Here is an 11,405-nt window from a genome sequence, read left to right on the forward strand (position 1 = left end):
TGGATGCCCCATCCCTGGAAACATTCCAGGTCAGGTTGGACAGGGCTCTGAGCAACCTGATCTAGTTGAAGATGTCCCTGCCCACGGCAGGGGGGGTGGACTAGATGACCTGTAGAGGTCCCTTCCAACCCAAATTATTCTATGATTCTATGAATATCCAAAGTAATAACAGGACAGAGTTATTAACCTTAGCTTTGTGCCTTTTTATAACTTTTATCCTTTTTATTTTTCTTCGGGAGATAAATTTTATGCACTAGATATCTACTGAGATTGGTAACTACAATGGAAATACTGGATGCTGCAAGAAATCATGTTAGTTATTCAGTAGATGCCATTGCTTCCTCAAATTTAAATTAATCCCAGCACCTCAGCAGGTTGCTAGGAGGCCATCAGAGATGCTACATTTTCATAAAAGTAGCAAAGCTAAATCTTGTTAGTCCCAGGTATTGATCACAGCATATTTCTCACAGCAGTACAAATAAAACCGTTCAAGTGGTTATGTTCTACCTTTCCTAACTTTCTCCTTTCTCCTGTTCTCCTCTTTCCTGCCCTCAGCCGTTGTCAGCACTGCTATGGGCTGTGAGACATTTGCCACATCCTTGAAAAGGAAGCTGCATTTCAGTAGTGCCTGAAATGGTTTCTGCATAAAACACTGCGGTCCTCATGCACCATAAAACAATATAAATGTGAAGCTGTGTGATTAATGTAAGACTGTGTGATTAAATGCAAGTCAGTGTGATTAACAGGGCCACAACATATGAGTCCTCTGCTTTCTCTTTCCATAATTAACTTAATTGATTCTAAATCTGCTCTGAAATTAGGATGATGCTATTTAAAGCAAGGTTTTGAGATTCAAACTACCATGTTGGTACAGCATTTTTCGTTCTAACCTTCAGCTATTTACTATTTTGTTTCAGAATAAATATGCATCTGTGAATGCCTGAAGATCTCTCTCAGATTCCTGGGAAATCACTGCGCATGGATTACAACACTGGTCTAAATATAAATGTTTCCGAGATTTCAGGGTCATGTTTGGGTAAGAAAAAAATAGGTGGTTTTACCACAGCGATACAAGGCTCCTTATGATTATGGACAAGGAATGGTTTTCATTACCACGTATGAAAGTAGTATTTGAAAGTATATGAAATCTATTAAAAATTCACAGACCAGATGAAGAATTTCTCAACCCGTGGAGAAAGATGGGTCAGAATCCAGCTTGGGTGTCCAGAAATCAAGTAAATAGACATATACGGCTCAAAGCAGTATCCTTCTAAAAACCAGTTATCCTTAACAGGAGCCAAGCTTGGTCACCCAAAAAGCTATTTTTTTTTCTTACAACCACCTTCCTACATCCACCAGGCTGCCCACACAGTGGGAAAACACTGACGGTTCACTAAAAGGTTACGTTGCTGCTGCAGGCAATGCTGGGCACCACTCTGGACTCCTCTTTCACATGGCATAATTCAGTCAGCTTTGCCACACACAAATTGCTGCGGGCTCAGAGCCTTACATAAGGCATCCAGAGACCTTCCCATCGCTACCCGCTCCTCCTCACCCTGCTGAGCAGGACCGCCTCATCACAGCACCCACACTCAAGTATTAATAGCCTGAAACAATAGAAAAAAATCAGTGGAACAGACCAGAAATATAAAAGAGATCCCAAGAGCTGCTGCCTCTTTTTTGTTTTTTTTTTTTAACCTTCCTTTCTTTTTTCTTTTTTTTTTTCCTTTTCTTTTCTTCAATGCAGAACTCTTAGATTAAGAACTCATGACTGTGCATAAAAATCACTGCAAGTAAATCACATTCATCGAGAAACAGTGTGAGAAAAGCAGCGTGGAGTTGAGTTCAATTTACTGCAAAATGCAGGACCCTGCATCCTAGATAGCATTAAGCAGCCGCAAATATATGAGGAGTCACAGTAAGATTTTGCAGTACCACAAGAATTTGCACTTCAAATGCAATACGTGTGATCAATGCAAAAATCTTAATAAATAAAGCTAGATCCTGGTCTTTGTACGGTATTTGGGTTACGAAACACACTCAACATCCAGAGCACCTAGACTAAATTAATTGTCTCAGGCTCAGCCTGAGCCCTGTATACCAAAAGTGCTCCTTCTAGAGAGAAACAGCTCTTGTGCTGTCCTACCTCCCAGCCCGTGCTGGTCAGGAGCAGCTGGAAAGCACTGGGCGTATTCACGGATTTGCTGAATAACCCCTAAGAAATCTGCTAGTCTCTGGTCAGAGTGGATTTTCCCATCAATCCCACATCTCCCCTTGCCAGTACGCAACGCACATTCAACACTGCTTTATGCTTAGGAGTTCTTCTCTTCTTGATATACCCTTTCTGATGGAAAAAAAAAATATTAAGAATGTTTGTTTTTTCATAGTAGTGAGTCTGTCCATTCTATTAAAGAACAAAAAAGGGGGGAAAAAATCTCAAAGAGATATTGCTTAAACTTAAAATAAAACAGAAAAAAACAGCAGACCTAGTTTTAGCTTAGAGGGGACTCTGCAAAACTTCACCTTCAAGTCAGGACAACTTGGAAAGCCATCGCTATTAAATTGAAGGGATATCAGAAGGGAATCAATCAAGTAATCAAAGAGATTAAGAATAAGAATGCAACATCTAACTCTGCTGCCAGGATAATTTAGAGAAGAATTTGAAGTAGCCACAGGGGAATTTACTCTGTTACTTTGTACAGGATAGAAAGCCCAGGAAGTACTGGAGGGATTATTACACAAGTAAAAGAGGAATACAGTGTGTTTTCCATAACATGCCATAAAATGGAAGGCTTTACCTTTACAGCATTTTACCCATAAACCTAAGAAATCTAATTTCTGCCCAAACAACCATGCAATTATTGCCAGTTAATTTCAATGCAATTATTTCTCCTCTGAGCAGATTTTACATTCCAAAAAGATCCCAATAGAGTAAAGATGCCAACAGAAAGAGATGAGAACTGAAAGATAATTAGACACTCATATGGTCACAGTTCAATGACCCTAAAGTTGAGTTGCATTAAAAAATATTTAGAAATTAAATTGCAAGGCATCTCAATGTCTAGTTATGGACAGAAAAACCTCATCTTTGGATAAGCTGGAACCCTTTAGCCTGTCCAAAAGCTGTAACATCTTTTGCCAGTTTCCTATGTCACGAGGTAAATTATCCTCAAAAAGATTTTTCTACCAGTTTCAATTCAGAACACACTGCAGTAAAACAGTGTAGATAACCAGGCATGAAAAAAGTTAATAGTCTGTGAGCATGGATTTTTAACAATGGTTAATCTGAACACAACAGGGCCATTCTAAACACTTCCTTCAAAAAAACTAGTATTTGAGAACCTTCCCTCTACACCGTATCATTCCGAATCACAAATCTGGAAACTCATATACAGCTTTCAAATAGCTGAAGAGCCTTAGCAATAGCTGTGATATGAAAGGTAATGAGTATTCAATTCTTCAGAGTTGCCACTTTGTACCTGGACTAACTTAAAGGAAATATATATTCCTCAAAATAGTAGATGGACTCCATGTCGGGAGAAAGCGTTTTATACTACATGTAGCAAGGGACAGGGCAGCAGAACCTCTAGCTTTCCCCTTGTACACCAATGGTGCTGAGATTTCTCCCCAGCTTGCAGGTCCTAGATCTCCTTTTGCAGCCAGAATTCCTCCTTTCTCTTTTTGTGAAGTACTATGGTGTACCATAGATCAAATATAAATACGCTGTCACATATCAAGCAAACCACAGGCAAAGAAAAAAACCTTTCTCTGTCTCTAAAACACAAGGATGGAACAATTTTCATTAAGTGAAAGAAACATGACGGGCACGGTGCTGCCCTGCAGTCCCAACCCGCACTGCTTCATTGCTGTGGGCTTTAATCTTCTTCTGTGAGATCCAGAGAGTCCGATCTTTGTACACTGCACAGAGGCCATTACACTGACATCTCCAAATTTTAACTGGAATCTGAGGTAAGAGCTGAGCAATTCAGGGATGAAATTCTTTTAAGAACAACTAATCCGCTTAGTCAACCGCTTTCATACAGTTTAGTAATCTACGCAAGAAACTGAGCAAGAGTTCATAACTAAGGAGAATCAGAATTCCCCTATTCAAAGCCGGAAATTATTTTTTCTTGTCTATCTACAAGGTTTGCCCTTTTGAAGTCCACTTTTGCTTACATTGACCTTTCATTCAAGAAGTGCAGCTCCTGTGTGATTAAAAGCCATTATATAAAAATACCTCCTTACTTAGCAGAACAATTTCCAATGCCTTTCAAGAAGCGTGTCTAATGTTGGCCTTTAAAATACAATTATTATACCTCATTTTGTTAGAATTGCTGTGCCAATAGAGAACTGGATTGTATTTTACATTAAATTCACCCACAGACTTTGAGAAAGAAATTCTGGTTGAAAAGTCTATTTTATCATCAATGAGCATGACAGCAAGAACTTAATTTAATTCCTACATTTTGGGTTGTGTCTGCCAAGATATCAGACCAGGAAAGTTTTTGTGTTGTTTTTTTTTTTAAATTGTAAATTGAGACACTTTACCCTTGAGAAGTATGGCGAGGAACTGTGCCATTTCTAGAATTTCTTTCTTCTCCAGACTATCCCAAATTTACGAGTTTTTCACATGTAGAGGGAAAAAAAGATATGAGAGAATGTTACTGAAAAACTGAAAGCACATCTTGGTATACAATGAAACCTCTATTATGTGTTTCAACATTTATTGGGTAATTTACATGACCTTGTTTGCAGCCATCAGATTAGAAGGATCCTCTGATATTTCTGTAGTGGTTGAGCTGGTATCAGACAATGTATCTTCATTTTCTTAATCTTTTCCTTAAAGATCAGATAAACACTTCCCAGATGATAATATAGTCTCTGATAGGAAGATGCTGTCGATTCCGTAAGAAAAATGTACTCTTGGAAAAGAAATTTTGTGGGACTGAAGCATCTGTTCAGTTGTTTTTCCTTCTTGAAAAAGAAAAGGGCTTTTTGTAAACAAACATTTTTCACAACCATGCTCATCTGAGGTCTGCTGCTTTGGTTGAGCTCCTCTGCACTGAGCTGTTCTGCTGACTCACCGCGTCCCTGGGCAAGGTGAGTGCTGTCGCTGCCAGCTCAGGAAAAGGCTGAGCATGGGAATGGAAATACACGCTCGCTGTCACTGCTTGAGGAAGCTGCAGGAAGGAGGATGCTGCCAGAAAGAAAAGTTATGAGCAGCTGAGCTTAGCTGGAAGCGCTCGCTGAAGGTTACCTGCTTCTTAGTTTCATTTAATATAGCAGAGGGGAGCACCAAGACAGACATATATTCAGAGCCTCCGTGCACATAGGCATACCAGTGACCCACGGGGTGGAATATTTACACTGACTTTTGGAAAGAACACGGAGTATTTTCTTCCTGAAAAAATGTACTGGCTGTACTGTTAGCAATATGCAGTATTCAGTTTATACTCGCCCATTAACTGAGCCCTTGGTTTTCTTATTAAAAAAACCCAAAAACCTCATTTCTGCTATTGGAAAGACCAGATTGCTGCAGAAAATTACAATCTGAAAGAGATCTCATTTTTTAAAAATTTCTTATAATTTGATATTTTAATTATCCTGCTGTCAAATGTCTAAAGTTGTTGTTTGACTTAAAGGATTTGGAAGCTGTTACAGCAAAGGAAGGAGGCAGATACGACAGTTAAATGAATACCAGATGGCTTATCAAAAAGCATAAGTGTAGGGGTGTGCAGAGACACCAGGCTTGGGTGGGTTTGCATGGCTTTGCTAGAGTAGCAGCTCCATCTTGGCTAATGAAACCCTTCTTCAGCTCTGGTGGGCACACTAACACGGCTGTACAGCTCTTGGAGACATAGCTTTGGTATGACTGCACTGTCTTTTATTTTATCACACAGGCACACTTAGTTACAAATTTGGTTGAATGTTAGCAATAGAAGTACCTGAAGAAAAGACTGGCAGCCATAAAAATAGGGGCAACCTTACCCAGATACGAAAAACCTGGGGAAATTTATTGTGGCTTTCTGTGTTGTAACAGATTTAAGGAAAAAACAATGACTGGGGTTTTAGCTAAGTAACCTTTGCTAACTCAGTAAACCATCTTTTGGGGCGCCCTTAACAGTACAGCGCACAGTCAAATTGCTTCTGTGGATCATGGCTTCATGAGTTAAAAATCCCATCGACTACAAACACGTAGCGTACAAAGTTACATCAGGGTTTTCTGTTCTCTAATAAATACTCCTGTGCAAGACTGAAACACTGCATCAAGCCCCCAAGGTAAATCATGCAAGAAAACAACAAAACTAGTCAGCATTTCTGAGAGAAAACAATTGCTACTCCCCCAAATTAAACATGCGTACAGACATTAATCAGTGATGTGCAAGTGATGTGCAGCTCTGCTCTCTGCCCCTTTCCCTCCACCTACAGCTCCACTATCACCACCCCTTTCCTTTCAAATGTTCCCTTTTGGTTTCCTCTTTTATTCTTTGTTTTTCCCTTTTATTCTGTACCAGCATCTCCAAGATTTCTGGTTACTTGCTCTGTCCTTAGTCCAATTCTCATTCCTTTCCCTCTCAAGATGTTTTCTCCTCAACTTGTTTTCCCCTCACCATCTTTGTGATCACCTTTTCTTTTAGGATAGGTGCTCTTCACCTCCAACTAAAAACCTCACTGCACTACCTACCTTGGCACTGCCTCTAAGATCCATTGCCTCAATTAAACAGAAGCTTCACTCATAACCAGACATGTAATTTTGTAGCTCTTAGTTATATATGCAGCTCAATGAGCTTCTCTTGCCAGTTTAAATCAAGTATATTTTTTTCATACTAATAATTTAAACTACATTATAATGATAAAAAATACCTGCATGACTAGTTCAACTATTATTATTTTTTCAGTCGGTTCTTAAAAAAATACAGCCTATGTATAAACAAGGCAGTGAGTGACCATGGTATACAACAATTAAAATAATTCAATTTAGAGGTTAGCAAACTGAAAGGAAAAATAATTGAAGAACTATTTAAAAAGTGCACTACAGCAATAACTAACTTTAAGAAATTGCAATCTGTTCAAAAATATAAAAGAAGAAGAAAATCAGATTAAATTCAGAAATATATATTATTTCCAGAAGAGTAATTCCTTCAGCTGTAACTGGACACCTGCTCATGCTTTGGTATCGTCATCTCCAGCTACCTGGAGACCTCCCTGTGCAGTCACGGCAGCACTAGCCAGCCTCTTACGACTGGGAATCACACCCATATTTATGCAACAACGGTAAACAGTTTCGTATTTATAAGGCCTCTCCTGGGAATAAGTCACAGGAGGCTTGTATTTTTGCAGGAATAGCCTGCTACTGTTTGATCTGTTAACTTTCAGGAGGAAGATCCTGTTTTAGTGCTTTTCTTGCTCTGCATCTCTTGCCATAGGGTCGAACAACCAACAGATTTTTGGGTAGGACCATGAAGACAACTATAAAAGAAAATTGCTTCAGTGTCCATCCCCCTGAACCAATAATCAGTACACAATATTGCTGTTATTCCTAACAGCAGCAAATAATAGTAACAACTGCCTGATCTGGAAATTGCATCACGAACTATGGTGAAAACTTTAATCAAAGAATTGATTTGCATTATTTTTTATTTCCTGCACCATTCTGGTTTTTTCCTCCTTTGAAGATGGGGCTATGAATAAAATCAGGGCTTGAGGCTCTTTATCCTAACTTAGCAGACCTCAGAATGGTCAAGGCTGGCTGTTCATGACGCTTTCAAATCCTTGGTAGCAACATACAGCTTCTACTCTTCATTAACAAGTTATGAAGCACTAACTGCTAGTTAATCACATGAAATGCTTATTAGCAATGTACAAATCAGTCAGTAGCAGCTCAGAAAAAGTAGCTCATAATAAATAAAAAGTGTTCCAATTAACTTATCTCAGTTCTCCTTGTTTATCTCAACATTTTACTATCTCGCCATTAAATAGCCTAAATTGCGCATCAAAAAGCATTTATTTCTTTAAATATAACTGCAGCCTAAAGTAAACACAGAGTATTATCTAAACCTATTTAAAGTAGAATATAAAAGTACTGCTGTTTGTTCGTAATGTGACTAGTTCATCTATGCATTAGCCTTTCATATACTATATTTTTATAAACATTTTACATATAATCACATTTAGGGTATAAGTGATCAATCTTTTCTGAGGAATATGTATACGGTTCTTTGACATGTTTACTTCCTTCATGTAAGCCAAAATTTAACAAAAAAGTTATTCAACAGAAACACAGCAAGGTGAGAGCAGTGTCTCGCAGGGCAGTGCACATCGGAGCCCGAAGCTTTGAGGCAGTATGGAAGAGAGGGTAGGGAAGACAATTTATATACTTTCAGATAATAGTTTTAGTCTCTGGGAATTTATAGAGGAGGTGAGCCAATACTGTAAAAATTTAAGTTTTTTCTCAGCAGTGAAGGATTATACTAACCAGAATATACCAGCAGCCATGTAACTCCACTCTGATCCGTTCAGCCACAAAATGTAAGAATTGCTCAAAAAGACGAATTTCAGTTTGAGTTTTCTTATTTGCCTAACAGCGTGTTTCCTCTGCATACAGAAAGGGTGCACCTACCAAGCATGATGCAGAGCCACGCGGAAGTATTTCAGCAGACCTACAGACCAGAGGCATGGGGTCTCATCCCCACAGCGCTGCAGGTGCCCAGACACTTCCTCAGGGAGCTGGATACCACTGCGCGATGCTGCACAGCACAGAGTGGATACACCCAAACGGCCCAGTTCACCTGCTCTCCCGGTGCAGATGCTTCCTCAATAGAAACCTTGAGCTAAAATCACCGCTTTGGATTAAAACCCACCGAACAATGTGTCAAAGGCCTTAAGAAAAACAAACAAACTGAAATGCAATCCCAAGCAGGTATTAGGAGGGCAGTCCTGAAATACCATGCTTGGACTTCAATGTTTGGTACACACATATCACCAAGGGCCACCTTGGACCACCCATTCTGGAAACTAGTAAGCATGAGGATGTTGAACAAAGAGTGCCATGAAATCTTCTGCATACAGTTTCAAAAGTTGTAGTTCCAGCCATAAGCCTACTAGAGATGCTTCGACACACGCAGAACTTTGGATGTTTTTAAGCTCCTGGAAAAATACTGATGGCAAGGTGCCAGATATTTCAACTTCATGATGCCAGGTGGAGAGAGTGCATGACACGAGGAGAGCGTAGAAGGTGACACTCTCCTCTTCTGTTTATCTCCACAGACACCAGCTCTAGTCTTGGTGTTTTACACCTCTGATTTCAGCCATAATACCCCAGGTAGAGCCAAACACCCCAGTCAGCACTCACCGGAGGCTCAGTGCTGACACAAGACTGCATGTCTGTACCTTAAAATGCATCCTGCCAATGACCTGTTATTCCTGCTTATTTTCTATTGAAATCTCAATATTTTTGGTTAAAAATAGAAAGAAAACTCAGATGAACCCAATCAATAAAGACCTGGACATTTGAAGAGAGGCATGCAATATTCTCCAAACTACTGGCAAATGTATCTTCATTTGAAAATATCCCTATAGATAGTTGTTTCAATATTACATTTATTCAGATGAGCTCTTTCAGTTTGACTCAATTCCCTTTGATGTTAAAAAGGGAAGGGGGGGAGAAAGCAGCAAGTACTGTAATCTACAGTGTAAATTAACACTTCTGATTATATTTCACCCCACAGTAACGTAAGACTCAGTGTTTCTACACAAACCATTGCTCCATACAGAATTCTTCCAGTTGTGTTTACTATTTCCACCTGATGTCTATCATGGCATTTTTATCCAATCTCTTCTCCCACGCAAGAAGAGGTCAACATAATTGCAGGAAGGCTAGAAGTATCTTCTGAGTAACAGGGATCCGGGAAATGAACCTCATTTGTAGGGGGCATGAGTTACCAAGACCATACTGGGGTCAGCAAGCGAGCATGTCCAGTCCTTCAGCAAGCTGGTACTGGGAAAACATGTTAGTTTAACGTCTGGGGCACTTTTGCTAGTGGAGATCACAGCCATTTAGCAAATTTCAACGTCGGGTCATCACCTTGCTTAGGCTGGCCCCCTGTAACCATGTCACTCCACTGTAGTTTAGTGAAGTGGCATAGGTACATCAGAGCAATGCAAGACTCATTACAGACATGTATTTAGTAACCCATCACACAGTTTTCCTCAGCTTTTTTCATGGTCTTTACAACAAAGGGAGTATTTGCTCAATAAATGTCTCACTCACAGCTGGCTGTGTCTATAGCTTATGCATTTAGGTGCATCCTGTTCCTGATGCCTACACACTGCTCTCTGGGAGTTACACGTTCATCAAAATTAAAATATGTTCCCTGGATTCAGACATCACAATCAAGGCTTGAGAGCAAAACTGTGAGCAATCAACACATTAAGTCGTTCCAGCCTTGGCAGAAGACAATAGCGTTCAAGTCAAGAAATAATTCATGCTCGAAATAAATAATTAAGGGCTGTATTGTGCCTTTGAGGTAGAGCCCTATCCTGGGAGTAGCTCACAGATATACCACCAAGCCTGGTGCCTTCTGCAGCCTCCAAAGGACTATCAGAACAGGGCAAGACAATATCAGGCTTGAAGAAGTCCTTTTCTCCTTGTAATTGATCTGTAAACTAGAATCTCACTCACAGTCCGGATACTGCAAACAGCCTGCCATTAACAGTGCCACACTGCTCTGTGAGAAGGAAACTAAGTGTATGCTACCCGCAGACTACCCAGGCTGGTTTGTAACTGAAGGTAGCACTTCTAGCGTACAACACCTTAAGGTTGGAAACTTCCATTTGGATCCTCCCAATGCCCTAAAGAGGTCTAACAGTCAAATTTTGACATTGTTATTACGCCATGTCACAACGGATCAACTTCTGTGACATGTTCTCTCGCTTTCCATGGCGACGAGTAGCGAGACACATTAATACTGCTAACAGAGCAAAATTTAGGGAGAAATAAGTGTTATTACAGTCTGTCTCTAAATGACGGAGATATCCTAAATGACAGGGTATTTTATGTTATTATTTTATCCCTCTTCCCTCCACACCAGCAGGGGAAGCTACAGTCTCCCTGTGGATGCTCAGAAATCAAATCTAGTCTAGCAGGAAAGAGCATTCCAGCCAAAGAAGGAAAGACTGTCAGCTCAGCAAAAGTTGAAGAACTTAAAAAATATTTAATAAGGTTTCCCTGCAGGCATTAATGATTCCAATGGCTCATATTTTGCCTAAAAGCAGCACAAATTTAATCTCGTTCATAAACAAGTTCATGCCAGCATTCAGATTCAAGACCGTGCAAGATAAATATTTATAGACTGGCTTTTGCAACTTGCCATGTTCTAGCACAGACCTTCATTAGCAAACCATGA

The sequence above is a fragment of the Pygoscelis adeliae genome, unplaced genomic scaffold, assembly GCF_000699105.1.
Source record: "Pygoscelis adeliae isolate BGI_AS28 unplaced genomic scaffold, ASM69910v1 Scaffold194, whole genome shotgun sequence".
In the NCBI taxonomy this organism is placed as follows: Eukaryota; Metazoa; Chordata; class Aves; order Sphenisciformes; family Spheniscidae; genus Pygoscelis; species Pygoscelis adeliae.